The sequence below is a fragment of the Typopeltis vanoorti genome, chromosome 16, assembly GCF_054136105.1.
Source record: "Typopeltis vanoorti isolate ZY-2024b chromosome 16, IOZ_Tvanoo_1.0, whole genome shotgun sequence".
NCBI classification, from domain to species: Eukaryota; Metazoa; Arthropoda; class Arachnida; order Uropygi; family Thelyphonidae; genus Typopeltis; species Typopeltis vanoorti.
Window position 1 is genome coordinate 83,049,492 of NC_143564.1, and position 27,924 is coordinate 83,077,415.

Consider the following 27,924-nt stretch of genomic DNA (forward strand, 5'->3'; position numbering starts at 1 on the left):
ATATACTTAATTGCCAACAAACTTTCTTTTCTTTCAATGGTTATTCGAATTGTGTCTTTCTCCTTAAGTATAATCTCAATATTGTTCGATTTCAAAGCTCCACCTGTAGTTCTTATTTACATTGAAAGTCACATTACGTATATACATAATATGATGAGAGTAAGTTAGATGTTCGTTATTCTTGAGTGAGTAGTAGATGTATTTTGTTAGTGTGGTGTTCGTAGATTTTTTTTTTTCCATTTCACGATAACACGTCAATTCTTGTGATTGATTAAATAAGGAGGATTATCGCAGAGGCTAAAAAAATGTTAAAACTTTTGGTTGATGAAATAGTACGATTGTTGTCTTCAATACTGATTCATGTAAGGTGAAGTGAAGGCGGATATTTTTGTCAGTGGTGGTCTCCTTAAACATGTATGTATTATTTATATATTCCTATTTATGACTGCACTTTGAGAATTGATAGTCCCATTTTCTATAATTTGTTTTATTTTATATTCATCATGTAACTCTTTTCTATTTAATTGTATCGAGAGAGAACTTCTGTTGTGTGTTTTAGACAGTCTATAAATGCTGCTTTACCATTTCGGCAGCATTTATACGATGATAATAAATAACCGAAAGAATATTTAGGGGTGGTTTTAAATATTAACAAATTATTGAATTGTGTTATTATGACAGGGTGACATTGTGGCTCGATTAATGCTACAGGGATTGCGAGGACCTTGTGGGATTACCAAACCATACTCGTCACGCAAAACATGGACTCGCTGAGACCTTTCCTTCCCCCATTTCTTTCGATATGTCTCAGTAGGTCGATAGGAGTTACACGCAATGATTAATAATGCTGTATCGTGGTTGGAGAATTTTTTCCCCATTTAATAAAATATATTCTATTTTATTTACTCTGCAGCTACTTGCCATGGGCGAGCGTATTTGTCAAGCCCCGGTTAGAATGTTTTTTAAATATTGGAATGTTTAAAAAACTACTTGCAGAGGGTAGAGAACTGTCGGAAAACAAACGTCGCATTTTCCAGTGAAATTCTGGAAGCTGCTGTTACCAGCATACGAAATAATTTAGGTCATCACATAGATGAAAAAAAAAAAAAAATCTGAAACATGGATAGTTGCCTACATAAAGATAAATCTGCATTATTATTAATAGTGCAAGATGTTTTGGTGTATTGAAATCAAAAGAAAGTAAAATATAACAACTTCAATGTACAAAGCGTCTATGTTGTGATCAGGTGAAATTTTTCATGACTCCCGCCAACCCAACGGCAAATCAACCCAATTCGGCAAATCAATTGGGTTGATTTGCCGAATCACCTATGATGAGTTCATAAAGAGCAAGAACCTTAATGCTTAATTTCTAGCTGTATTTTTGTCATTTGACCTTACAGATTCCGACCTCTGGCTTAATGCCTTCATTTGTAGGATAGGTTTTTTTTTTATTCATCGCCTATCGTGATTATTTTTTTGCACGTCAGTTCTGACGCCGATGTAAAGAATCACTTAGGTGGTTTTATAATTTATTCATGCCAGTGTGAAGTGGTAGAGGTAGACTGTTTCGGTAAGCTTCGCATTTGTTGGTGTGATCCTTTGAATATGGCGTTTATAATTGTTTTCATCAAGTATCTAATAGTTATTTTACTGAACAAAATGATGGGTTAATTTACGGTTATATTTGATATTTGTTAGCTGTTGTGGATTTTCAATTATTATTTTATTCCGAACAAAATGCTTCATTGAATTTAAAGGAGAGCTTGGAATAATTAGAATAGTTCGTTTTTCTAATGAACTGCTTAAAAGTTGAATTCGCTTCAACAGCTAAGGACATCAGTAAAGATGTCTGCGAATTACTCCTCGTACACTACAGATTTTTACATAATGACATCTGTTTAATGATCTTTCTCCGAAGTGGATAATCCGATATTTACGTGGAAATCGATTATTAACGATTCGTTTCACAAATTACGTGGAAAGTTTTGAACGTAGAAATATTACTCAGGTTTGCTCATTTATATTAAAATTTTCTTTCAGGTAAATGACGCTGTAATCTTTCAAGTTTATATTAATCTCGCTCACGAAAGGACGTGAGCCTATAGTGTATTAGTACTGCAGATGGGTTAAATAATCCGAAAACCCCTCTATTAGGTATTAAACATTTTTAAGCCGCTTCATGACATGTAAATGAGCAGGATGGTTGCCCCATGGCGGTGAAAGTCATGCACAACCTGAAGACGTTAGCTTTACGAACAGAAGAGCATGAAAATCAAGTGTTTCTTCATCCAAAAATATAAATACTTCCACAATTTTTTGCTGAAAATTGTCGCCTGTGGATAAAGGAGCTAATTTAGAATGAAAATATCCATGGCGACAGTGGAATTTAAACCCCATAGTCTTTGTCGGAGAGTGGATGCGCTATCCAGTCGATGAAGTCGGCATTTTTAAAAAAGTGCTTAGTAAGCAAATATTCTGATATACATTTTTTTTTTTTTAATGTACACACGTAAATCACAAAATCGTTTGAGTTGCGTAGTTATTCTCTTTCCCTTAAACCCTGTAGGAGAGCCTAGCAGCACGTTAAGCTAAACTAGAATTATGGAAAACGGCTGCTGTTTACCGAGATCAGTAAATGTTGTGGTTCCCCGACCTGTTTTATTGGGGATGGGGCGTGCTATCTTATAAGCGACCAGTTCATTCACCTTAAGTTAAAGTTCCTCATAAAGATTAATTTCTTCTGATTTGAATGCCGCCTCGCCATCGCAACTGCTATAGAGACACATTCCTGGGCAGCGGAAACAAACTATCTCCGCTCGGGAAATACTTCATGGCAAACGCAGGAAGGAAATTAGTTTAGTGAAAATGTATAGAACCTATTCGCGACCTCACGAGTACCCATTCATTGACGTTAGCTTAACAAAGCTACCATAGAAGAGCATGGAAGCCGTAATTACTATGTAGAGATCGATACTGTTGCTTCATCCAAGAATACAGATACTTCCAGAAACTGTTGAATTGTCACCTTTGAATAAAGGGGTTAATTTAGAGACTTAATGAAGGTAAAGTTGTTGAAGCTTCAGTAATACTCTTCACGTTTCTAATCGATTGCAGCGAAGTGTGCAAATGTTTTGTTTCATCAAGAAAATTCCATCATAACAGCTTAAGTACTCTCAAGGAAGGAGGCATTTGATATTGGATTGTCTTCAGTTTATTTTATTATCTTTATTAATTTAGCACTTTGGGCTTGGTAAATCTTCGTTCATTAGACTAAAATCGATGGTATTCATGGAACATATTTATGGTTAATAGAGCATTTAAAGGCCACCGAATGTTTGAATTTTTTTCTTTAACACCCAAATTGTCAATAGTTTTCGGTCGAGTCGTAAATTCTTTCAGGCTATTTGGAGTTGACTATCTGCATTTATTTTAAGTGAATGAAGTCTATTTGTCCTGATTTTGTTCTAATTGCCCAATTTGAATAATTGACCGTATATTAATCCTTATCAATTTCAGCTTTTTTTTGGTAATTATGTATCAGTAGCCCGAACAAAAACTGATAACATCAAAACTGATGTTATCAGTTTTTGTTCGACGTTGTTGGCACACTCCTTCGATGAGTCTTCGGACTCCCTGGAGGCGTCACATAATAATAATAATATATTTAACGATTTGTTGTAAACAAACTACGGATAAGAAACGCAGAAAATAAAATTCTTCTCCTGATGAAGAATTAAACTACCAGCTGTCTATGTTGATAAATTGGCATAATTTTGGACGAAACCAATCTAAAAACTCATCGTTCATACTGTGCACACAAAATGTGTGTATAGTATTTTATCATATAAAGCCACTGGATGGAGGGGGAGTATATCAGCTGCCATCTATAGCAACCATATTTGAATACTGTATTTAAAAAAAAAAAAAAAACCGCTGAGACGTTTCTAATGCATTGAAAAAAGATGACTGATATTTTTCGGTTGTAAGGAAGACCCTTCATACAACTTTTGGGTCTTTGCCAATCTGGTATGGGGAAGCTGGATTTTCGCTCACACTCGGTCGATTTCTTTAATCCATAAAATCATCTCTTTGACAACATGGCTTAGTCGCTATTGGTTATTCCGAGCCAAATGCGTTCAGTTGACAATACGGTACCATGGCTGGCTGGAGGTCATGGTACTCGGATTAACGATTTGTTTCATTCTGTTTCTGCCGGAGTGGAAACAGCGTTGTACAAGGGAACTAAATCTAAATGCTGATTTACATGCCATTGGAGATGGAAAAGCAGCAATTCCATCTCAGTGCTGTACCATCCAGGACAGGGTTTGCACAACCCCCATCAACTTCTCTGACGTATGGAATTTTTATTTCCACTATTCATTCAGTTTTTCTTTATTTTTCCTTTGCATTTATTTATTTTGAATTAGTCTTTATCATGAATCTTTTTAATTTTTTAGTTTTCATCCTACAGGAAACGTGAATACGAAAATCAGCGTTTGTTCTTTTTAATCGCATTTTCTAAACAGTTTTTAAATTGCAAGCAAACTGCGCAGAAACGTCAGATGTTTGAGCTTTAAAAAATATGAAATATTATATATAAAGTTCTATGCATTTGTTATTACTCTTTCCTCACCTTTCCTTATCATTTACGTGATGGTACTTAAAATATAATTACCGTCGTTAAGTCTTACCAGTTATCCAGATATTTTCGTAATGAAAGACTGTTGCGTCACGTTCAAGAGTATTGCCTGCTCACACAGCATGGGGAATTTATGGTGAGAAAGTTTTTAATGCCTGCTCAGAAAAGAGTAAGTCAAATGACTACGCATACGTCAGAACGCATTGGTTTAAGATTCTAATAATACAAATAAAAACTGGATGATTGTTAAACTAATTACAACACTTGGGAATAGTTCCTTATTGCTAATCGATCATTTAACGAAAGCCAAAAGAGGATGAAGAAGAAAGAACGATCTACATAAAAGCAAAGATCACTTAAAAGCAATCGGCTACTTTACATGAAGATGTCCGATTTGCATTTCAAATGGGGAGAGAACGATTCTTAAATCGCCTGGTATTTCACCTTCGCTTTATTATTAAAAGAAGTGAGATTCTTTCAACGAATTCCCTCTCTAGGCCATAATCCTATAGCAGTAGTTGAGAAGCGATTAGTACAAAAAAGCTGAGTTCTAATTAACGATTCTACCTAGAAAGGGTCTAAAATAATGAACATTAAAAAACGAAACTTTCTTGTAGTAGCCTGAGGTAATTGAGGAGCTTGTTTCGGTAAGCTGTTCCTTGACTTTAAATTATTCTTTGCTACACTTAGATCATTCTCTGGGAGATGTGATTCTTTAATTTACAGTTTAACTAAATTAATCGTTAAAAATAACCGATTCTCGAAAGAGAACTCCGTTTGGGACCCCCCCTCTCCTTTCCTCAAACACAGGAGCGTTCACAGACGCACCTGACCCTTTAATAAGGGACGTCGCCAGGAGCTTAAAGAAAATGCATGAAAAAAAAATACTTTCATTGATTTAAAAAGGGGAATAAAAACTATTAAAACACCAGAAGTGTTAATTGTTGACCGTTCGAAATATCTAATGCATGAAGAGTACATTTACAGGAATACCGACAGTCTTCTCTCCCCTTCCTCCAAGTTAACCCCCCAAATGTCAGAATTTATTATCAAATTTAAAATTTCATTCGACTTTTTAACACAAATGAGTTAGTATACGCTCAAGACGGCGTTTAGTTGAACTGCATGCTACCTGGTTTCTAAATGAGAATTAAAACCAAAGGTTGCACTTCCCTCTAATTCCTACGATATGTTTTTTTGATAATCGACAGTCAAATGCCTTCTGTACGTCTATGAAAATAGCTGATGTTTTACTACTGTTGGGAATGCTCGTATATGAGCTCAGGAAATTTCGCTTGTTTTTCGAGGAAACTGATTTTTATGGAAGTCGACTGAATTTAGAAAATTAACAAGTCTTTCATTGTCAGTTCAAGGATTTTTGAGAGAACTGGTAGAATAGAGATTGGTCGTATAATTGTTGTTGCCTTTTTTAGAGTTGGATGGACTTATTATTGACTGACCAAATTGCTGGAGTGTTGATTAAAAAAAAAAATGACTGGGCGAAGTATAATTGGCTAAATTATCAAAATGATATAATGTGCATTATGTAAGCAAATTGGGACCCTTGGAGTGGTAAAGAAGATGGTTACGGTGCTTTCTAAGTAATGGTTAAAAAACGAAGTTACTTAAACACGTACTAAAGTTAAACGAAAAAGATAAAATTCGTAAATTTCCGAAATGCCTAACTGAAAAGACGGTTTTTAGAAAAATTGAAGCATTTGACGAATGTTCTAATTTATATGCTTTTCCAATAAATTTACGCTTCATAAATTATATACAGTACCTAATTTGATCTCATTTCAAAAATATTAACACATTATTGAGGCAGCAATATCAGCAAATATTTCGAATTTTTTTTTTTTTTTTACTAGCAATGAATAAGCATCGAAATTTTTATTTTTAGCAAAAGCAGCACAGATTATCATAATGATGTTATATACCTCTCTAAAGGATTTTCTGATTTTCCACTATTAGGAAATAGAAAATTGTTATTGTGAGCATTGTTAGACATTTTCCCGATCTACCTCTACTCCTAGTAGTTTGTTCTATGGTCAAGAGATGGCGCTGCTGTTTTCGAAGATTTTGTTCGTTAGGCTGTCATTGAGTCACTTCGAATGTTGTATCCTAAAGAATAACATTTATATTAAAATGTTATATAATTTAGTGTTATTCTACACAGTTCTGAAAAAATGACGTTAAACCAGATTTTTGTGAACCCCATCCTTGGTGGACGGAGGAGGGGACTGTAAACATATCAAAGTCAAGCTATAACCATGCTCAAGTAGCAGCAAATATTTGTAGTGATTCTTGGAGTCAGTTTATTTACTCCAAGAATCGCTGTATATTTTGCATACGTATCGAGTTAAATTAAGATCTGTTTATTGTAATTTTTTTCTATTAAAGAATCATTTCCTTCTGTTAATTTAACGAAGTTTCTTGATATTTTAAAATTAATTAGGTTCATAATATTTGTTTTTAAATCAGAAGAAATACATTGTTAGACGAATTCAGTGCACTATAAATAATATTCTAGTATGCAATGAAACCGACCCAGAAGTGCTGTTAAAATCACGGTATACTTTGAAGAGTATCTTTGGCTCGATTTCAGTATAGACAAAATTATTGTTTGTGCACCAACGACAATTACCATTTCTAGCTCCTGAGAAATGTCTACTGTGCAATAATGATTTCCTGACAAATATAAAATTTATCGGGATTATAACCCAGTTAGTGGTCATAAGTAGTTAGTATACTGGCGTAGGAATACTCGCCTGTTACATACACTTCCAGCCATATATACAAATTTTGTAGAATACAAGATGAAATGTTGCTATGTTCAGATATTTATTCTGTAATTCTTTGAGAGTATCTGATATTTCCACAGTAACAATGAATTCTGATTATGGCGGAGTTGACTATGTCGTGGTCAAGAACGAAATATGCGTGGCGTCCTTGATCAGTTTTCAAAAACTGAATAAATATTTACGCCAAATACTCGTTTGCAGAGTAGGGTGGTGACAACAAACAGATGTTTTCGTCTTGTATTCAGAATGTCTTTATTATGCTATCGACTCTTTCATTATTTGCATATTAGGTATTATTAATGCGCGTGGAATAGCTTATGTATTTCCCTACTGAATTCCTGTGTAGCTTTGTGGCAGCGGTTACATAATGGTAGACCATCAGAAGAAAGACCTTTAAGTTCGATTCCAGTCGCCAATTATAGGTTTCTTTTTCATTTACTTTAAAAGTTACTCGATTTTCGGCTCAGCCAAATAGGTTTTCCCCCTCGTAACTCCGAAAATTACGGTTTTAAACAATAAGTTAGGGTTTAAGATCACAAATTTGTGGCATCTTTTCATACTTTATTCTCGCGGTTAAGTCTTTAAAATCATCGGTAGCCATCCTGGAATTCATCTTGTAATTAAGAGTGAATGTCATCTTTTTTAAAATAAAAGTGAACAATTAGTGGATCAAAGGTGAAAATCGGCTGTCTAACGAATTCCGAAAGTTAAAATTAAAAAACGTTCGGCATACTACTTTTGAGGAAGAAAAATCTTTTGAGGATTTTATATCACGTGTCATTAGGAGTCAGATTTCAAAGTTAACGATTAAATGTTCAGCAGAGTTCTACTTTAATTGTCCGATACACATTCGAATATAACCAGCACCAATTTCGAGGCACCTGGATGAATGGAATCTTTATTTCGGTCTATCTGAATCTGTTCAAGTTAATATGACGATTTGTTTCAAAAGTACGGATTCTAGTATCAGATAAGCCATTATTTGAGTTCTACTGAATAGAACTCAGTTTAAATCGTCAACTTTAATGTTCTACTTTCGTTGATGTAAGCTAGAATTTAATGTTAATACCGCTTCGTGAAGACATCGGAGATTTCTCGCTGTGTACTCCTCTCGTTACGGTTCATTTATTCTTGCGTAAGTTGGGCACGAAAATTTTCCACTTTGGTGCGCAACTTGAGCACCAAGCAGTTAATTAGATTTAGTTGTAGCAAGTTCATAATAAGTGCACTCCATTGGATTGATTTCATCATTTTGCATGCATGGCTGAAATGTTTGGGACTTTTTCTGTTGTTCGTTCTGTAATACAGTGTTGTGGACAAGAATGTCGACACTGTAAACACAGTGTCGATATTCTTGGTTTAAGCATGCGGATGTTTGATTAATCATCTTGTAGAAATTGCTTGCAAATAAAACTGAAGCCTGGATAATTTTAGTAGCAGTAGATAATGCTTCAAATTCCGAGTTCATAAATTCTGTATTATCTCCACCCTCTCAGGCTTTTCTTTGTGTGTCAAATTGCTGATACAGAATTCAATGATTTTATCATTCGTTGTATTCCGTGAGAATAGAATGTTTAAGGATATCAAAGCCATTCTTTCTTTCCAACTTATGGATATCGTCGGTTGGGGACAGTTTTGTATTTTAACATATAAAATTCCTAAAGGAATTCTATATTAAAATTTTGAACGTTATATCACTTAACTACCAGAGAAAGAAGCAAAAGGTATTCCATTAAGAGCAGCTCATATCTTCAATGTAACATCGATAACGCCCGTGGTTTGAAAAAGGACTATGAAAGTTTAAAAAGATACGGCGAGAATGTTTACAAAATGGGGGAACAAAAAAGCATGCGATAGTATATTGAATTCTGAACATTTTTAATAAGGTGCATATTCGAAATGGTCTGCTTGCTTTTGCCTGAGATGGACGAATGTTTTGACCCAGACACATTCTGTATTGCAAGGATGGCCAGCTCAATCGGACACGCGATTTACGTTTTTTTTTTCTTTTATAAACGAACCACGACTATTATTTTTATTCGTTGTACACGATTAAAATTAAATTACAGAGCAATGTTCTTGTTAATGTTAAAATATAATTCTTTTAATTTATATTTAGTCGGCGCGGTTAGTCGAGTGGCTATGCGCTTCGCAACCATATGCCTGTGAAAGGAGTGTCCTGGGCTCGACTCCCGTCGCCGACGTGAGGTGATTAAGGATCTTTCTCAGACATAGCCAAGTTAGCCGGTATTGGGCGTGGACAGCAGGGTTTTTCTCCGCAGTTTATCTGAGGCTTTTCCTCCCGCAAGCAGGCAAACCGTCCCCGTGAACACACGCATCTGCAGACATAGGACACACCAGGAGGTGTGTCCTATGTCTGCAGATGCATGTCTGCTAGCTCTATGCAACCTTATCCTCGGGACGGGTACTGCTTAGAATGGCTAAGGATATCCCCGTAACAGGCCACTAGGCTTAATACGTGAAGGGAATTTATATTAACTAATGAAGTTTGTTTTCATCTCATTTGCCAAGCTTCCAAAATCGGTGACACACTGAATAAGCCAATACGATTGCAAATCTGTAAGAATGGGAAAAAAAAAAAAAGAAAAAAAAGAAGCTTCATTTGTGTCGCATACGAAAAAGGCCTATTCGCAAAAGAAGGTTGTTGGAAGACAAAAATATTCAGTTGATGTTTAACGTCAATGCAGGAAAGATATGATGAAAAAGTATATCACAAATCGTTGATTAAATAGATTATAAAAAAAAAATTTCATACAATACTGAAATGAAATAGTTGAATTAATTCCGTTTTTTTTTTAATATAAAAATTCGTTTTCAGGGAGAATAAAGTATTTAGAAAGGATTTTGTTCCAATGTATCAGCTGAATATCCATTTAAAGCCGACTTAGACATGAAACATTACTAGGGAAATGTGATGCATTTTTCACAAAGAATTTATTCTAACATTTTCAGTGCCACTTTTCGTAACCTTTTCTGAAATGTATCACAAACTATCAAGTTTAAGTCGTAATAATTAAAAGATAATGGAATCTCAAATTCGAAGTATTTTTACTTTCCATTTGAGACCCGATGCGCTTCCACGAATATGTTCAACTTTAAACCCAGACGTTGAACAAAATTTGATGCACTCATTTTGCAACTACAGACCCCTATGGCAATGGGAATGCGTAACATGAATTTTGTTGGTTTTCTTCAGCATACTGCATAGAAACTAAACATGCGATATTAGAAATAACGGACTGAGCATCAAAAATGGCACCGATTGCTAAATGATAAGGTAATAGCATTTAAAGGATGCTTTAGTATGTATGAGTGAGATGTAGGCTTATTTACAGAGTTTCTTGACAAACTCTGTGTGCTTACATCATTTCGTACAGCAACGATTGGAAGTATTTATTTTTGAAATGGATAGTATTTTTTGTTTACAGCATATTAGCCAACTTGGAATACATTTTACGTATAAAAATCTTAATTCTTGCATGCACACACGATTATTAATTTATCCAACCTACTTTGTTCCAGCGAAGATATAACAACCCTACATTTTTTTATTATTAAATTAACTTGAGTTATGTTTACAATTTTGAAAATCCTTTTCGAACTTAAAGGAGAAATGAATAAAAAAACTCATTGCTTTCTCATTGCGGTGCTGGTAATTTCTCATTAACCTGTTGTGTCAATATTATTTTGAAACTTAAACCACCTATATGAAACAAATAATTAAACACAGAAATCATCAAAGAACCTAGCGAAATTAAACCTTATTCTTTTCAAACAGTTTTCAAAACATATCTGAGTCTGAAGATACAGGGTGTTCGGGATAAATTTGACATATTTATAATTAATTATATTTTTCCGTAAGTTACATGTATTAACACACACTTCTCTTCATTTAAAAGTTTGGACCCTTCTTCATTCATATACAAGATGTCAGAAAGGATGGATAGCTGGAACCCACCTGAATCATGGAAGAGAATAACTTGTATCATGATGATTCGTGCCCGCCATCAAAATAAGGATATTACGACTGCTGCCCAATGCTCCCTGAATACAGTAAAAACAATCAGGCATGAACTAGAGACTTGCAATGGTGACTACGAGGATGTAGCAAGAAGAAAGATCCCTAGCAGACGATCTGATTGCGTTCGTACAGCAGAATTCCTCGCAAATCTGCAGGAACAGGTGTTGAAGAACCCTGGCATTGGAATTCGGGCTTTGTTCGTGGAGTTGCTAACTGTAGTCAAGCCCTGGATAACAAGGGTAGCCAATGGTAGGCCGTATGTATGGCAGCAGGATTCGGCCCCTTGCCACACCTCTGGGAAAAGTCAAAAATGGTTGTCTGAAAATTTCTACGACTTCACCAGTCCAAATGTTTGGCCTCCAAACTCCCCAGACCTTAACCCCATGGATTATTTTGTATGGGGCGCAGTTGAAAAAGACACCAATCGCACTTCCAGTAATACAAAAGCCCAGTTAATGGATAAAATTAAAACAGTTTTTGCGGCCCTTCCCAGGGAGACTGTAGCATCAGCTTGTTCGAGGTTCCGAAGCAGAATTGAAGCTGTGCTCGATGCTAATGGTGGTTATTTTGAGTAAATCTTGTTGATAGTATTGTAATTAACTCTGCCTGTAATGTTTTTTTGTCAATTCATTAAATTTAATAGATACAAAGAAGATTTTCTTTTTCCTTACGAAACTGTCAAATTTATCCCGAACACCCTGTATTTTTTTTCTAAAGTGGTCCTGGAAGACGTTCGTCTTTAAGCTCATTTCGAAGTTTATTTTTGATTTACTTCACTTTCGAAGATGCAAACTCGCACGTGTTTGTAACTTCCGTAGATCTTTCAAAACTTTATTTTCCCCTTTGATTCTTGTATTTCTCCTAGACGAGAGATTCTGATTGCGACCGACATCAAAAATCGATCTATTTTTATTCTTTACTCTCAGGAAAAGCCATTATTAGGCCGCATCAGGACTCAAGGCCGTGGTGAGAAAGAATTTGACATCCCAGCAGTGGTCATCTGTGTAACGCAGTCGGTAATACTGATGCCTATGGTTAAAAAAAAAAACAAAAAAAAAACAGTCGATTTTTTCGTAATAAGAGAGGATGGAACCTTTACACAGTATTGCGTACATGACAACAAGGAATGTTGTTTCCATTACCGAACTTGTGGGTTTTTTATCTTCGCATTCCCCGAAAGAGAAATGCAGGTTACATCTGAAGGAATGACAAATATTTGAGCTCTTCTTTGTGCATCAAAGAACGGCTATGCGTCCAAGTTTGAATTAGTGATTTAGCCGTTCTTTTACGGATGTCAGGATTTTGTTTTCCCAAACAGACTGGTTTAAGAACATGCGCAGTTTTCAGACATTGAAGCACTTGCCAGCTTATTGAATTTCATGCAATACAACTGGTCAATCATAATTTTTTGTTTTTCAAAATGATTGCAATCTGGAAAAAAAAATACATCATTGCTTACTTGAAAAGCAGTATCTTTTCTATTTTAAATTTGACCATGTTCATGGAAGTTTATTTTCTGCTTTTATTTTGCTCTTTATTTTCTGTCACATCCGATGTCTTCTCAACTATTTGTTCCGTTTCCTGGGAAGAAATTAATTGGCGAAGTCTTGCATATATTGGGGGGGGAGGGATAAATCTGGTGTTTACACTGTTGTGAGTTACGCATATCTTGGAGACGATCTTTTCGAATCTTACCCTCAATTTTTTTGTAATGTTCCAACTTGGAGCTCAGTTAATGGTAACACCAGTTATAAATTTTAAATAGACTATTCCATTCACTTTCCTCTAAACATTGCCCAAGTTTCCTTTGCAGACGCCTACAGGTCAACGAAACAGTACTGATATCTGTACTGTCGCCACTAAAGAACTTTTATTCACAGTTAATTGTTATTCAATTGAACTTATTCTCGAATATAGGAAATCAATCTCCACATACTATTTCATCTACTGGTTTCACGTCTGTAATTTTGTTATTGTAGAACCAAACAGTTTCGGTTCTACAATAACCAAATTATAGATGCCATCTTACTATTTTTACTCCGAACCTGCTATTAGTGGTCGGAAGAATTCAATTTCAGATTCAATCCGATTTTAGCTCAGTACTGTTGTCAGCCCAATCCAGAATAGTGTTATCAGAATGTCATGATATATCACAGGAGCGAGACTTTATGGTGCTTACAGCAAGATTGCGTTTTAATTTTTTTGTTTAAATTTTTCTAGTACACTAGAAAAAGCTATATTAATAAAGAAAAAAAAATCTACATTTGCAAATTCATATTATACTATTTGAGTTTACTTATAAATTTTGCGCATTATTAAATAATGCGATGTATAATTCTGATGATAAATTGCTTATTAGAGGGCACTAACAGCGGGATATATCTCGACTGAGACTGAAATGTGAATATTCCAAAAAACGAAGATTTCAAAGTGTAATATTTTCTTTTTGTTCTCTTAGTGCTTATCCTTTTTAACGAGCAAAGAAAGGCTGGAGGGTAGTGGCCAGAGTTCCCTACACACATGCAAAAAAGAATATCCGTTAGTAATTTTGTTATCAGTAATTCAAAGCTTTCAAGTAAAGTGCACTTTTAAGCGCAACTTTGCATAATTTTCGTTACTAAGTAACGTAATAGAAATGATATATTTCCCCGTCCCCTGTCCTGAATTGAGATATTTACCATTACGTGCATTATGCGACATGTAGCAGGCAACAGTTATAAGGTATGCTGAGAATAATTTTATTATCGGAGACAATTTCTACCTTTTTCCGTGCTCTTTAATAAGCTGATATATGAAATGACATTAATGTGAAATAATGAAAACATAAATCGGTTATTTCGTTCTGCAGTGAGGGAAGAAAAACTTTGTAATGTGGTTAGTTAGTTGATTTATGGTCGGTAATTAGTCAAACGAGCCATTTTATCTTAAAGCAACAGACGATATTCACAACATTTCAAGGTCGAATTTCTTTCAACCACCATTAATCATTTTTATTAAATTAGCAGACGAAACTAACTTAATACATCAACATCGGCTTCTTTGCAAGAAGACATCAGATGACAAATTCTTCTTTTAATAGAAAGAAAGACTGAAAAAAAAATTTTTTTTTTAACAGTTGGATTGTGCAACTGTTTACAATGCTGCTCTTAAGAAATCTTTTTTTAGAAACATACATTTCTGTAAAACAAAATTATGATTTCAAGAAATACTCCAAAAATTATTGAAATCCTAAAAAAAAACAGTTACCTAAATTCCATATCCTTTTACGCGCCTGATTAGTACGAGTTCAGATTCTGTACTCACACAGATTATTAACAATTCAATATGGAAAAAGGGTTATTGGAGTTTCAAAAAAGCTGTTTATAATAGGATAAATAAAGGAACGTGCACTTAAAGCCATTTTTTTTGTAGTGTATCTAAAGCATTCGACTGTGTTCATGACTTACTACGTCTGAAAATGTGTAGATACTGCATTAGAGGAGTTATCAAATGATTGGTTCGAATCGTATTTGAATAATAGAAACTATATCATCTATGGCACATTCAACAGCACAACAAAAATAATAAAATACGGAGTACCACAGGGTTCGGTGCTAGGACCGATCCTATTTTTAATATGTGCAAATGATCTGTATGAGTAAAAACGTTTTGGTGAAATATCGTCCGCTGATGATACCGCATTACTGAAACTACCCTTGAGGATTTATAAAAAAGGTTAACCGTGATGTGCTGAAATTAAGTGGTTTGGCAGTAATGGCCTTAAAATTAATATATATATATATATATATATATATATATATATACACACACACTTCACGTTAGCAGATAACCTATAATCATAACATAAATATAAATTGGAATGAAACGAAATTTAGTGCTATCCAAAATAATTGGATAGCACTAAATATAGACAGCACTTAATTGTAATAATTAAGCTTAGTCAAAGTCAAGTATCTGAGCCTCCATATCGGCGGCAAACCGAAACAATCTGCATATGTAATTTTTAACAAATAAGTTGAAGCACGTAATTAACAAAATATGTGATGTTAAAAAATTGTAAATGCTGCATTTTAAGATGCTTATACTATTCTTGGGTAATTTCTTCGCTGCAACATGGTATCACCTGTTGGGATTTCTACAAGAATCTGCTTCTTTTGATACAAATACAAAGTAGAATAATTACAGCTCAAGTCAGTAATGGCTATAGCCATATTCAACCAATAACTTGTTTGTCATTCATAATATTTTGCAATTATAGAAACCATCTTTATTATTGTATATTATAAGTAAGAAATGACATTGTGAAGTTTCTATATATAATGCAGACTATGGTTTATTCTGTGGCCGGAACTTGGTAGTTCCCTAGGAAAAGAAAGAAATATTTCATAAATCCTTCGAATACCCAGCTGCAATTAACTGCCAAATTAAACAGTAACTTTAGAATATGCTTTCAGAAAAAGATTGAGACTATCTCATGATTAACTATTCACTTATAATTGTCTAATTATGATTAATAGTTATGATTAAGTATATTCCAATTTACGTGAGCCTTCATAGTCATTTGATTTTGTAGTGACTTTATCACCTAAATTTAATTTTTCTAGTAACCATTATGGCTACGGATCTTGGTAACACAAACTACAGTTCCTTACTTTTTTTATTATCATGCCTTTTCCTTAACATAACAGTATCTACATTACTGGTCAAGTGCTGATATTATATTTATAATACAGAGTATTTTTTCTGGTTTCCATTGTCGCTTGGCTACAAACAGGCATCACTATTGTAATATGTTATCATTTGGGTCACTTATTTAGTCAGTAAATTAAAAATAAGTACGAAAACAGATTCTTTCCCTAATTAACGTTAGCTAACAGAAACGGTTATCTGAAAAATCAGTTGATATCGTCTCATATAAAGTTTGGCTGCACTTTCAAAAAGAATACCCAGTTAAATATTTTCCTAAGATTATCTCTATGCTATAAAAACAAAATGGTAGTAGGTGAGGTAACCTTGAGTTTCATTCACAATGTATAATTCACCCACTTAATTGCTATTGTGACTCCAGCCAACCATAATAGTGCGCAATGGACCGAATGAAACCTAATTTTAAAAAAATCAAATGATTAATGCCCGTCCACTGATCGTTATTCGTTACTTTGGTATCGAGGCCATGGTGTAGTCTTTTTCATCACCCTCCCCGTAGGACAAATGAAAGTACAAGTTATCTACTTGTACAGCTATTATCGTGAAATCTCTTTCGTAAAAATTGTCAATTTTTTGTTTTCATTTTCACAACATTGTCACCGTACATGTTACGTGCTGTTCTTGAAACATTTTCTGAGGCTTTTTGTTCTTTTTCTAAACCCAGAAATGCATATAAGTAAGTGAAGAAGGATGAAAATATTTACCTTTCTGGCTTGCCTTAATTTATACTGATATCGGATTATAGTGGGTTAACTGATATTGATGTCAGAATACATAGTAATTTCAGATGCTGAATAAGAAATCCATGGAAACGATGAATTATTTTTATGCATGTTTTTATAAATTGATGAGCTGATTCAATATTTGGAATAAAAAAAGAGAATAAATAATACTGAGAATTAGCATCTATACTGAGAATGAAATTGTAACCCTTCAGAATTACTCTACAGCAAATTTGGATGAATTCTAGTTGGAAGGAATAACTTCACATTTGTGTATGGTGCGTTGTTTTCAAAATTTTATTTTATTTTATTTTTTGCTCGAAACTCGTAACTCATTTTTTTGTTTAATTGAAAAATTCAAGTTCAGAAACTTGAGTTTTTCAGTTAAAATCCTTTTCAAAAATTATTTATCAGGTTAGCGAAGACTTCTACTTGTTTTCCAGGCAAAGTACTCGAGAATTCTTATAGCGTGTGCGAAGTACATTATCGTAATTGTTGCTGTGATTAAAATCATCTTATAAAAGGTATTGAAAAAGGCTATTACTGTTGAACAACTTAAAGAAACACTCTTCTAATCTAAATGCACACTTTGAATGAATGCCATCAGAAACTTCTGTAACCATCTGTTTCCACTTAGTGGTTCTTTATCTGTGTGTGTGCTGTTTGTAAACACAGTTGTAAATTTACTCGATAGACACCACAGTGTCATTATTTCTACTTCAAATAACCAATTAATACTTCTACAGTTATGCAGGCATACAATTAGGCTTAATTCTCAGAAGCCATAGATAAAATTATAAAAAGTCTTCGCTCTCATTAATTGTATTTCAAGAGACGCAGATCGCGATTTCTGTGCAGAATTTGACTATCCATTTGCAGGTTAACTTAAAACCATAAAAGCCATTGCTGGCAATAGATAGAAATAATTAATTTGTTCTACGTACTCAGAGCTACACACGTGTATAGCGTTTGTACAAGAACTTGAATTATTTATGCAGATTGCGATTTGATTGGTAATTTAATGACAATGTTTCGTAATCTTTTGTGTTACTTAATGTGCATACTTTTACGTCTCGGTAGATGTTTAGACTTCACTGATTTTTCTTAGAAGCAAATAACCAGAAAGGAGATTGGGTGAAAGGGTGCATTGGAATGGTAGGAATATTTTGCTTTATAGATAATAACCATAGCACAAATGTTATTGATTCAAATTGTGTAATGAATGATATTTCTAACTGCTGTCGTCTATAAAATATCCAAGGAAACAGGGGTGGCAACTTCGAAGTATATTCTTAGCGATTCTTTTATTTGTGATCCACTAAACATTTTGGGTCATGCGATAAAGATTAAGGTATAATACGTATAGAGCGCTATTACCACTAAACAGAAAATAAATATTTTTTATTTATTTTTTGTCCATTATAAAAGATAGCCTAATTTTCTTAAATTTCTGGTTCGCTGAATTCAGACAGATTTAAGAATTTGAACTGTTTAAGGAAAGCGGAATAAAAATTTTATATGCATATAAGTTCTGTAAGTTAAATTGTCTACTTCGTAAAATTATTTTATTTTATGTAAGCATCCTCGTTGGCGAGTGAGATAGAAAGGCTGTGGATTCCAATCCCGCCTGTGATTGGCCTAACTCTTTGTGGAAAGTGCATCTGCGACTCTCTCACTTCTAGATGGCGGCTTCAGTTCCAAAACCCAATGAGGTATGGGAGTGACCATACGGCTTCAAAATGAAGTCACATGTCAATGACTAAGTATGTAAGCATCTTCTGAAGCTTCTCTAATAGAAGATAGCAATATTCAAAGCATACTGGCATTTTCCCCCGATAGCAATTCAAACCTTAAAAAATTATAAACTTATAGCAATTTTTGTGCAGTGGATTATTGGAGGAGTTATTTGAACAAAGAACATATCACTTTTCAAGGCCTCCAGTAACATGGTGGCGATGAAAATTATCCGCCACAAAAAATATTCACTAACATCCATGTTACGTCTGGATTTTTGTAGGCTGAGAAACTCAACTTCTGGTCTCGACCAAAAAGACTGACCTGTGATCATATTTTGACCGAAACGTTTCAATGCACATCTCTTAGATGGGTACTGAAAAGACTATGAATTCTCTCTGATTTAGTTAGTCCGTGAAGAAATCCAAATGAAAATCATAAAATGTGTGTTTAACAATATATTACAGTCCATGGTTTTATTACCCAAGAGGTATGGGAAGAAGTTTTTCAGAAGTAAAGGTATCTTGTATGCAAACGTAGAAACTTTTGTTACGTGTGGACTCGTTTGCAAGTAGTTCAGATGTTTACTGTTTAATGTTCTACTCATTAAAGATGAAAGAAAGAAAAAAATAAAGTTTAATTCGACTAATTTCTTTAAAATGGCTACTAGGAGTTGTTACTAAATCATGTACGTAAACAAATTATAAAAGTTCTGTTTTATTTATCGACAGTTTCTAATTGTGTATCTCAATTTTTAAAACAATTCAACAATAGAGCTGCTTTCAAACCAATCGATACCTTTAAGAATTTTCTTTGTTCACATTTTAAAAACAGGCGTTCCTTTGAACTCGGGACAGAAGACTCCATGTTCCTGCGGCAAAGGATGCACCAAAATGAGAGAAGTTTTGAAATCAGTAAAAAAAAAAAAAAAAAAAAAAAAAAAAAAAAAAAAAAAAGTGATATCGACTATAAAACGGAAAGATAAAAGTGGCCTTACTTTACATTTTCTCAGAACTTCATGAATGTATAGATATTGAATTAATATAGGAAGTCAAATTTATAAGTGAAATAGTGCATCACTTAAGGTTTGACGATCTCCATTAGTATTCGTGTTCAGTAGCGAAACGTGCGCGAGCAATGTGATTGCACAAACACCTGGAGCGTCAGTGATATCTGTAGGGTACAAAGTATTGATTCTTTCGATCAGCCTTTACATAAGATTGCTGTTGCAAAAAAAAAAAAAAAAAAATCATCGAAAGGATGAAAAGTGCCACTTAAGACCCCAACAAACTTACGTGGCATTCTTTCTTGATAAATTATATTCAGGTCACACTCGTGGATGGGTTTGCTAATTTGAGAAATCTTCCCGTATTTTGTTAACTATCTCGCGTATATATCTGCAAAAGTTGAAGTAAAAATAAATTTGGTTAGGGTCGATACGTGCATTCTTCATCATAATAGCTAACATATGATTTTGTTTTGCATTTGTGACTATTTAAATCTTTAAAGATTTAGCTTATCTTACTCAATGATAATATTCTGCGTTAGAAAACGATAGCCTTGGAGAGATGAAGTTAGAACAGTTATTAGGTCGGACTGAGATAGCAATGTTGATTTATTGCCATGCCTTTTTATAGGGAGCGCATCAGGTGTCCGAAGCCACCTAACCTAATTATTTTCAGCTCAAACATGTATATCGATTTATCGCCTTGTGTTGAACAAAATGCAGCTGTCCAATGGTAATAGTTTTAAATTGGCCATTTGTGACATTTTAAAATTCCATTTTGAGCAATGGATGATTGTTTAATTCATTTGACTTTTTTTTAAGCTTCTTCGCTTTCTTTTATCACCGGAAAACGAATGTAATTCGTTTTCCATTGGTTATTATGAAATCTCATAACCGTTCTGTTTTTGTTAATATTTAATACATCAGCTTCCTGTATTTCCCTCAAACATGGCTCATGCAAAGAAAATAGGCTTTATATACGATTATCAGGGTTGTGGAACGACTCATTGAAATGATTTTAATAACGAGATTTTCTTTTCCATGTTATTATTTACACAACAGAAAAGTAGTATTATACAAGTTAACTTTACTTTACTGAAACCGAAAGGAATTATCGTTTTTTAAGATTCGGTCTAAATCAGTATGAAGTTGGAATCTAAGTAGCGGTAATTAATAAATGCAGTCATCGACTACAATTAACTCTTTATAAAAAGACTGCTAGTCTTCTTCTGCAGCTTGTGCCACTTAAGTGGGGGTGGCTGTTTTTGGTGAGTCTCCTCCACATCCAAATTCTTCATCCTCAAGTCCTCTTCCACCAGCTCCCTCAATCTCTTCTTTAGCCGCCCGCGCTTCCTCCTCCCCTGCATATCATCCATCTGCATGACTTTTCTTCCCACATACTTGTCCTCCCTCCTCATCACATGACCAAACCATCTCAAGCTTGCTTCCTGTATCTTTGCTTCTAAGTTCATAACTTTCACTGTTACCCTCACAGTTATTTCTCAGACGATCCTTTCTGGTCACACCGCACATCTACCCAAGCATTCTCATCTCGGCTACCTACCTCCTGCTGATGTTATTTTTCCTCAGGGCCACAGTTTCCATAGCATACATCATAGCTGGTCTCACTATTGTCCTATAGATTTTGCCTTTCAGATTGATCGGCACCCTCTTATCGCATAGCACTCCAGCCATCTCTCTCAAGTTCCTCCATCCCGCTTGTATCCTGCATCCCACTTCCTTCTTAGTCTCTCCATCCTCTTCCACTGTTGAACCTAAGTATCTAAAGTCCTTAACCTCCCTGATGACATTTCCTTCCAGCTCCAGATCTGTCTCCTGGCCGCCGTCCATTTTGCAGTACATACAGTCTTACTTCTGCTCAGTCTCATACCTCTCTTCCAGTACTTTTCTCCATCTTTCCAGTTTAGCTTCCATATCTTCTGTTGACATCTGCACACAGCAAGATGTCATCTTCATACAACATCGTCCTAGGCACCACCTCCATCACAATGCTGACCCTTGATGCAAGTCAACTGTCACTTGAAAATCTTCTCTCTGTGCCATGCAGGTCCGATCCCTTGTCTTCACATTTCTGTACATCTTCTGCACCACCCTGACACATTTCTCAGGTACCTTTTCCCTCGGACACCTCCAGACTTCTTGCCTTGGCGCTCTATCGTACGCTTTCTCCAGATCAATAAGCACCAGACGTAGATTCCATCATCTGCCTTAACCTAAAGATAGCATCGGCCGTTGATCGACCAGGAATGAAGCCAAATTGATCCTTTGCAATCTCCATCTCCTTCCTCAATCTTCCATCGAAAACCCTTTCTAGGATTTTCATTGTATGGGACATCAACTTTATTCCTCTGAAATTCTTAGTCTTGTGCATCCCCTTTACTCTTTTAGATGGGGACAAGAGTACTTTCCCTCCATTACTCGGATATATTTTCTTGTTGGCAAACTTTCATGAACAGGTTCCACAGCAGGTCAATCCCCCCCCCCCCGAGTCTTCCATTCCTCCACTGGAATCCTGTCAGGGCCAACCGATTTCCATTCTTCATTCTCTTCATGGCCTCCTTCACTTCCACCCTACTGATGTTCTGCACCATCCCCTCATAAGACTGCCCATCTTCTGTGAGTCATTGCATTTTCCTCATTCAGAAGTCCTTCAAAGTATATTCTCCATATGTTTCTTATATCCACATCCCTCCATAATACTCTTCCACCAGAGTCTTTGATCTGCCTCACATGTAAGATGTCCTTTGATGCCTTATTTCTACATTTTTCTAGTCGGTAAATTTTTCTGTCTTTCCTTTGTTTCTAATTAATCATAAAGGTCTTTATATGCCTCGCCTGCGGCACAACTCTCTTGGCTTCTTGCTTTCTCTCTCTGTACGCCTCTCTGTCCTCTTCCAATCTTGACTCATCCCACTTCTGCTTTGCCTTCCTCTTAGCCGTCACTGCTTCTTGTACTACTACTGCTCTCCAATCTTTCCAGATGTCTCACCAAGCACCTCGATTGCACAGCTCAGAATTGCTTTGAATTATGTCTCCACCAATCTTGTACACTTTCTAGTCCATCCGAAATCCTCTCTAATACCCTCTCCCTAAAACGGTTCATCACACTCTTCTTTTAAGCAAAACCACTTAACTGTCTTCATCTCATGGCTTCCAAAGGTTCTTATCTTCGATCTTATTTTAAAGTCTGCGCACAGCAGCTGGTGTTGCTGCGCCACTTGATCTGTTGGGATTACCTTACAATTTGTCACTTCCTTAGATGTTTTCTTCTAGTCAAAATGTCAATTTGGGAACTGTTGTTACCACTCGTATATGTTATCAAATGTTCTTTCCTCTTGTAGAAAAACGAGTTCACAATTGCTTGATCAAACGCCACTGCAAAGTCCACAATCCTCTCACTTTCCTGGTTCATCATTCCCACTCCATGGCTGCCTTTCATAGTCCCTATTCTGTTATCCTATGTGTCCTTTCAAGTCTCCTCCGACAATTACCATCTCGTTTTCTTCCATTTCCCTCATTTTTTCATCTAGCACGTTCCAGAACTTTCTCCTCTGCTGTACAGCCAACTTGCGGGGCGTATACACATAAGACGATCACTTACTCTTCTCCAAGTCCCAGTTTCATTCGCATGATCCTGATCTTGTCGTTCCTCCTACCGACTTCTAGTATTTTGTCTTTCATTCTACCACACACCACAATTCCGACACCATTTCTTTCCTCTTTATTCGCTCTAGAGTAGAACAATTTATACCCGTCTCCTAGTTCCTTTGCCTTTCCCCCCCTTCCACCTTGTCTCCTGCACGCACAAAATGTCCGACTTCCTCTTCCTCATCATGTCTGCCACCTCTCTTCCCCTTCCAGTCATGCTTCCAACATTCAGTGTTCCCCACCCTTGCAACATTCTCTCCACCTACTAGGCTCTCTTCTTTAACCGCATCCGCGCTTGATGCGGTAGCCCTCGTCCACTTCCCGCAGCTGTAGGGCGATGTTGATGCGCGTCACTTAAGGGGTCCTCCCTAGCCCTTGTATCCCTTCCTTTTCGACTCATTAGATTATAGCTAGAACTAGCAGTGAAGTTTTACGACCGGATGCCCTTCCTGACGTCAAACCTCGCAATTTATCTGGGTTTGAGACCGGCACCTACTGAGGCTAGCTTGCCCCTTCGGTGGCTGCATAAGACGAAATAACATAGCAAAATAGGAAAGATTCACCTCTAGCCCTCGAATACGCTAATAACATTGGGGGGAAGAAGCAGGAAACAAAGAAAGAATGAGAGGACCAGTCTACAAATAATATAAGATGTATATTACATGAAGTAAGGCATGGTCCAGCGTCAGGTACCTCGGGTTTGCCATGCCCGTACTCACTAAAGTGAGCCCTTGATGGGAAAACAAAAGACGGTTAGTACGAGAACAAAATTGTCTTAGCGATAATATTAAAACCTGCCAAGGTTTCGTCTCTGTTACTATGGAAACGGATAAAACTGTTTTTCTTTTTTTCCCCCGCTGGAATCAAATGATTAGGGAAGATAAATTGTAAGATCTTGTAGAAATATATCAGTGATAAGTAATAATTCTAATAGGTAAGTTAAATGGCAAAACATTACACGATCAACAAGCAGGAAGGATAAAAAAACAACTGATATTTTAAGATATATCTTTGCTTAAAAGCACTCGATAATGCACAAGCAATTTACTATTCTATCTTCATTTTTTGTTACTTTATTTCGGATAGTAAAGGCGATGGAAGGAAACGGATTGTTGCTGGTTGTAGGAGACTTCAGAAAACAACGTAACACTGTTTATTTGACCGAAATTCCCATTCGGTTTACATCTTTTAGAGATTTGAAGTTTCACATTTGTACAAACTTTCTTGCTGTTAAGCACAGCATTTCTTCATATCCGTCGTTAGCTAGCTGCGTGCGTTTATCTGAGACGTCATTCCCCTTCCCCCACCTCAGGTCTTTCATTGACAGTCAGATTCACGCTTTGTGTACATCATATACACCCGTTGAGAACTAGTACTTGGAAAAGTTGCAAAATTCCCTGCTCCTTTCCATTTGTGTAATTGTTGTTTTCGATCGGTTGACACCTCGGAATCAGAAAAAATATCGATTTGGAGAATGCTTTGGTGCGCATTTCATTATGCAAATGTTTATAAAATTTTCATTTCCATATTTCCGTTTGTGTTTGACAAAGAGATAAAAATGTGGTCTAGAATGCATTAGGCGAATAACGTCTGAGTCACTGTTTGCATAGCAAATGATTTTAGTGGAATTGCATATTGAAAGAAGACCAGTTTAAAGTTCTACCCCCCCCCCCAAATATCGATAGTATTGAGTAGCAAGAATTAAGGAATATCAGAAGAAAATATGCATTCTTACCATAACATAAACTTGTATATGCTTTCATGATTATAGTAATTAAAGTTTGACATTAACATCGAAAAATTGAATTATATTCTAAAACAAGCTTGTATAGAATATTTCTCAACTGCCACTCACTAAAATTTGGATCCGCCATAAAAAAAAAAAATCTTGGTCGTGTATAATTCCTTACGTTTCATTTATAACAGCTCTGTTTTATATAACAGATTTTTTGTATACTCGTACTTCAATGTTTCCCATTTTAACTATGAACTGTCTTAGTTGCTTATGCCATAATTATATACCATTCAGCAGCTTCATTATTAATTAAACTATTGAACATAACTCATCTTTCTCTCATTCTCTTTTGTTAGAAATTCCCAGCACGTAAAGAGATGCGTGTTTGGTTTCAGTAAAATATTCAGGAATTCTAACAAATTTAATGGCTGATAATTCCAACCAACCTAAAACTAGTTTTTTTTACGTTAAAAGAAGAAAGAGTCACAAGTGTCATTAAAAACAAACGTTTACCCCATTTTTAAAGTGCACATTTTATTTAAATTCTCAACTTGACACTTCTAAAACGAAGTGAGGTAGAAAGAAAGAATAAGAATATCAGACCAATAGAATTTCATAGTGGAATAATAAAGAAAAAAAATTATATAAACTGATTTTTAAATGGTATGGTCATCTAAAGAAAACGGCTCTCTATTAAACTTTTCAGATGCACGTCCTTAAATGAGAATTTACAATTAAAATACTCATTTTCGTATTTTAGGAAAAACTAAACCGACCCAAAACTAGTGATATCCACCAAACCAGGACAAAAGCCTTCACCTTCTAGCTAATTGTATGAAGATATACTTTTGCATTTGGTGAACCATCTGTCTTCATATGTATCCGATTCCTCCCATCAAAGTTTACATTGTTTATTTGGATAGAACCTGCGGTATATTTAGTACCCGAATTAAGACTACATAATCCGGAAATCTAACAGGATTTAAGGACTGCATAGTTTTAATTTCTTTGTCTTGTCAATTTCCAGATTAGAGATGTAATGAACTTTTGTTTTTCAAACCATTCCAGGCTTCCGCTAAGCAGGTTGGCGGTTGCGCACTCCGTGATATTGATCAGCCACCTAAATATATGTTCGTAATGAGATTCTACCCATTGCTTGGTGAGTTGGAAACGATATTTCTTCGGCCAACTATGCCGCAGTGTCCATACGAGAACAGATGAGCCGATGTCTTGTGATCAGTTGTGCGTGTTAACAAGTAAATTTTCACTTTGAAATGTAAAGTTTTATTTTACTTAATTTTTCACATCTCTAATTTCAACAAGGAAACAACGATATATTTAATGTATTCGAAATTGCTGTTCTAGACCTCATCGAATCTCTTTTCAGCTAATACAGTATTTCATCCGTTTTGGTTTCATAAATGTATTTTTTTTATCTATTTATATACCCATAAATTGAAGATATTTCCACCATCACTGATGCATCTTAATATCGAATAATGTAAAATTGATTTCCATAAACACTTTATGGAATTCACATACAGGTTACATATGTGATTGGAATGCAATATTCCATGTGGGTTTCGTATGCATCTTGTACGTCTAGACTATTATTGACATTTTGAATGGATTCCATGCAATTTCTGACCGTTTAATAGACATCAAATAATGCATGATTTTCATGAATGAAAATGTTAAATTCATACCAATGTGGAGGGTTCGGAGTGAATTATATTGAAATAAAAATAAATTAACTCTTCAATTGAGAGAAGAGGCAGATAATATTAAATTTTAAAACTTATTCGATTCTAGTCATTAAAACTTAAGACAATTTCATTAAGTATTTCTGATGCTTCTAACATTTTGTACAGAGTGGGCCAAAAGTGGTCTGAAGTTTTAAAAACTTTTTTAATTAAATTAAAAAATTTTTCTTTATAGATTTTATAAAGAAGACCTTGGAGATTAGCCATGGAAAATTCATGGCCGAACAACGAACACAAATTGTTAAATTTCACTATCAAAATCAAGGATCAATAATTCTGACCCCCAACAAGCATATTGTCACCATTAACGGCGAGAGAGAGAGATTCTCCAAGAGAATCAATGATTAGACGTTTGATTGGTCATTTCGAGGAATAGGGGTCAGTAAGCGACCTTCCACGAACAGGCAGACCATGCTCGTTAGGAACGAAGCCACAGTTGAGCGTGTAAGGGAGTGTTGCAGAAGACCAGAGTGCATCAACTCGAAGGCGGTCTGGACAGGTTGGAGTCTCTCGGACGTCACTCCGGCATATTCTGAAAACCGTTAACCTGTTTCTGTATAAAATCCAGTTGGTGCAACAGCTGAAGCCACCAGATTTCGCTCACAGATTTCAATATGTAGTCAGATTTCAAGAATTAGTAAGGAGAGATCACAAATTTGTCCACAAGCTGATGATGTCAGATGAAGCACATTTTCATTTGAATGGCTTTATTAACAAACAAAACTGCAGGATTTGTGGTTTGGAATATCCTACGGCAATTCACCAAAGGGAACTGCACCCCTTAAGTGTACGGTGGGGTGATGTCGGAAGAAGTGATCGGACCTTACTTTTTCGAAGACTACGTTGGGAACCCTGTCAGTGTTGCAGGAGATGAATATCGGTTCACGATAGAAAATTTTTTTTCTCTCAGCAGTTAAAGATAAACATGACATGTGTTTCTAACAGGACACAGTGAGAGCTCACACAGAAAGGGCCACAATTCAATTGTTCAGGCAAATTTCTCAGGGAAGAATAATTTCCCGCGGTTGCGACATAAGCTGGTCATCGCATTCTCCAGATATGACGACTCCTATGGGACTATCTCAAAGAAAAAGTATGCT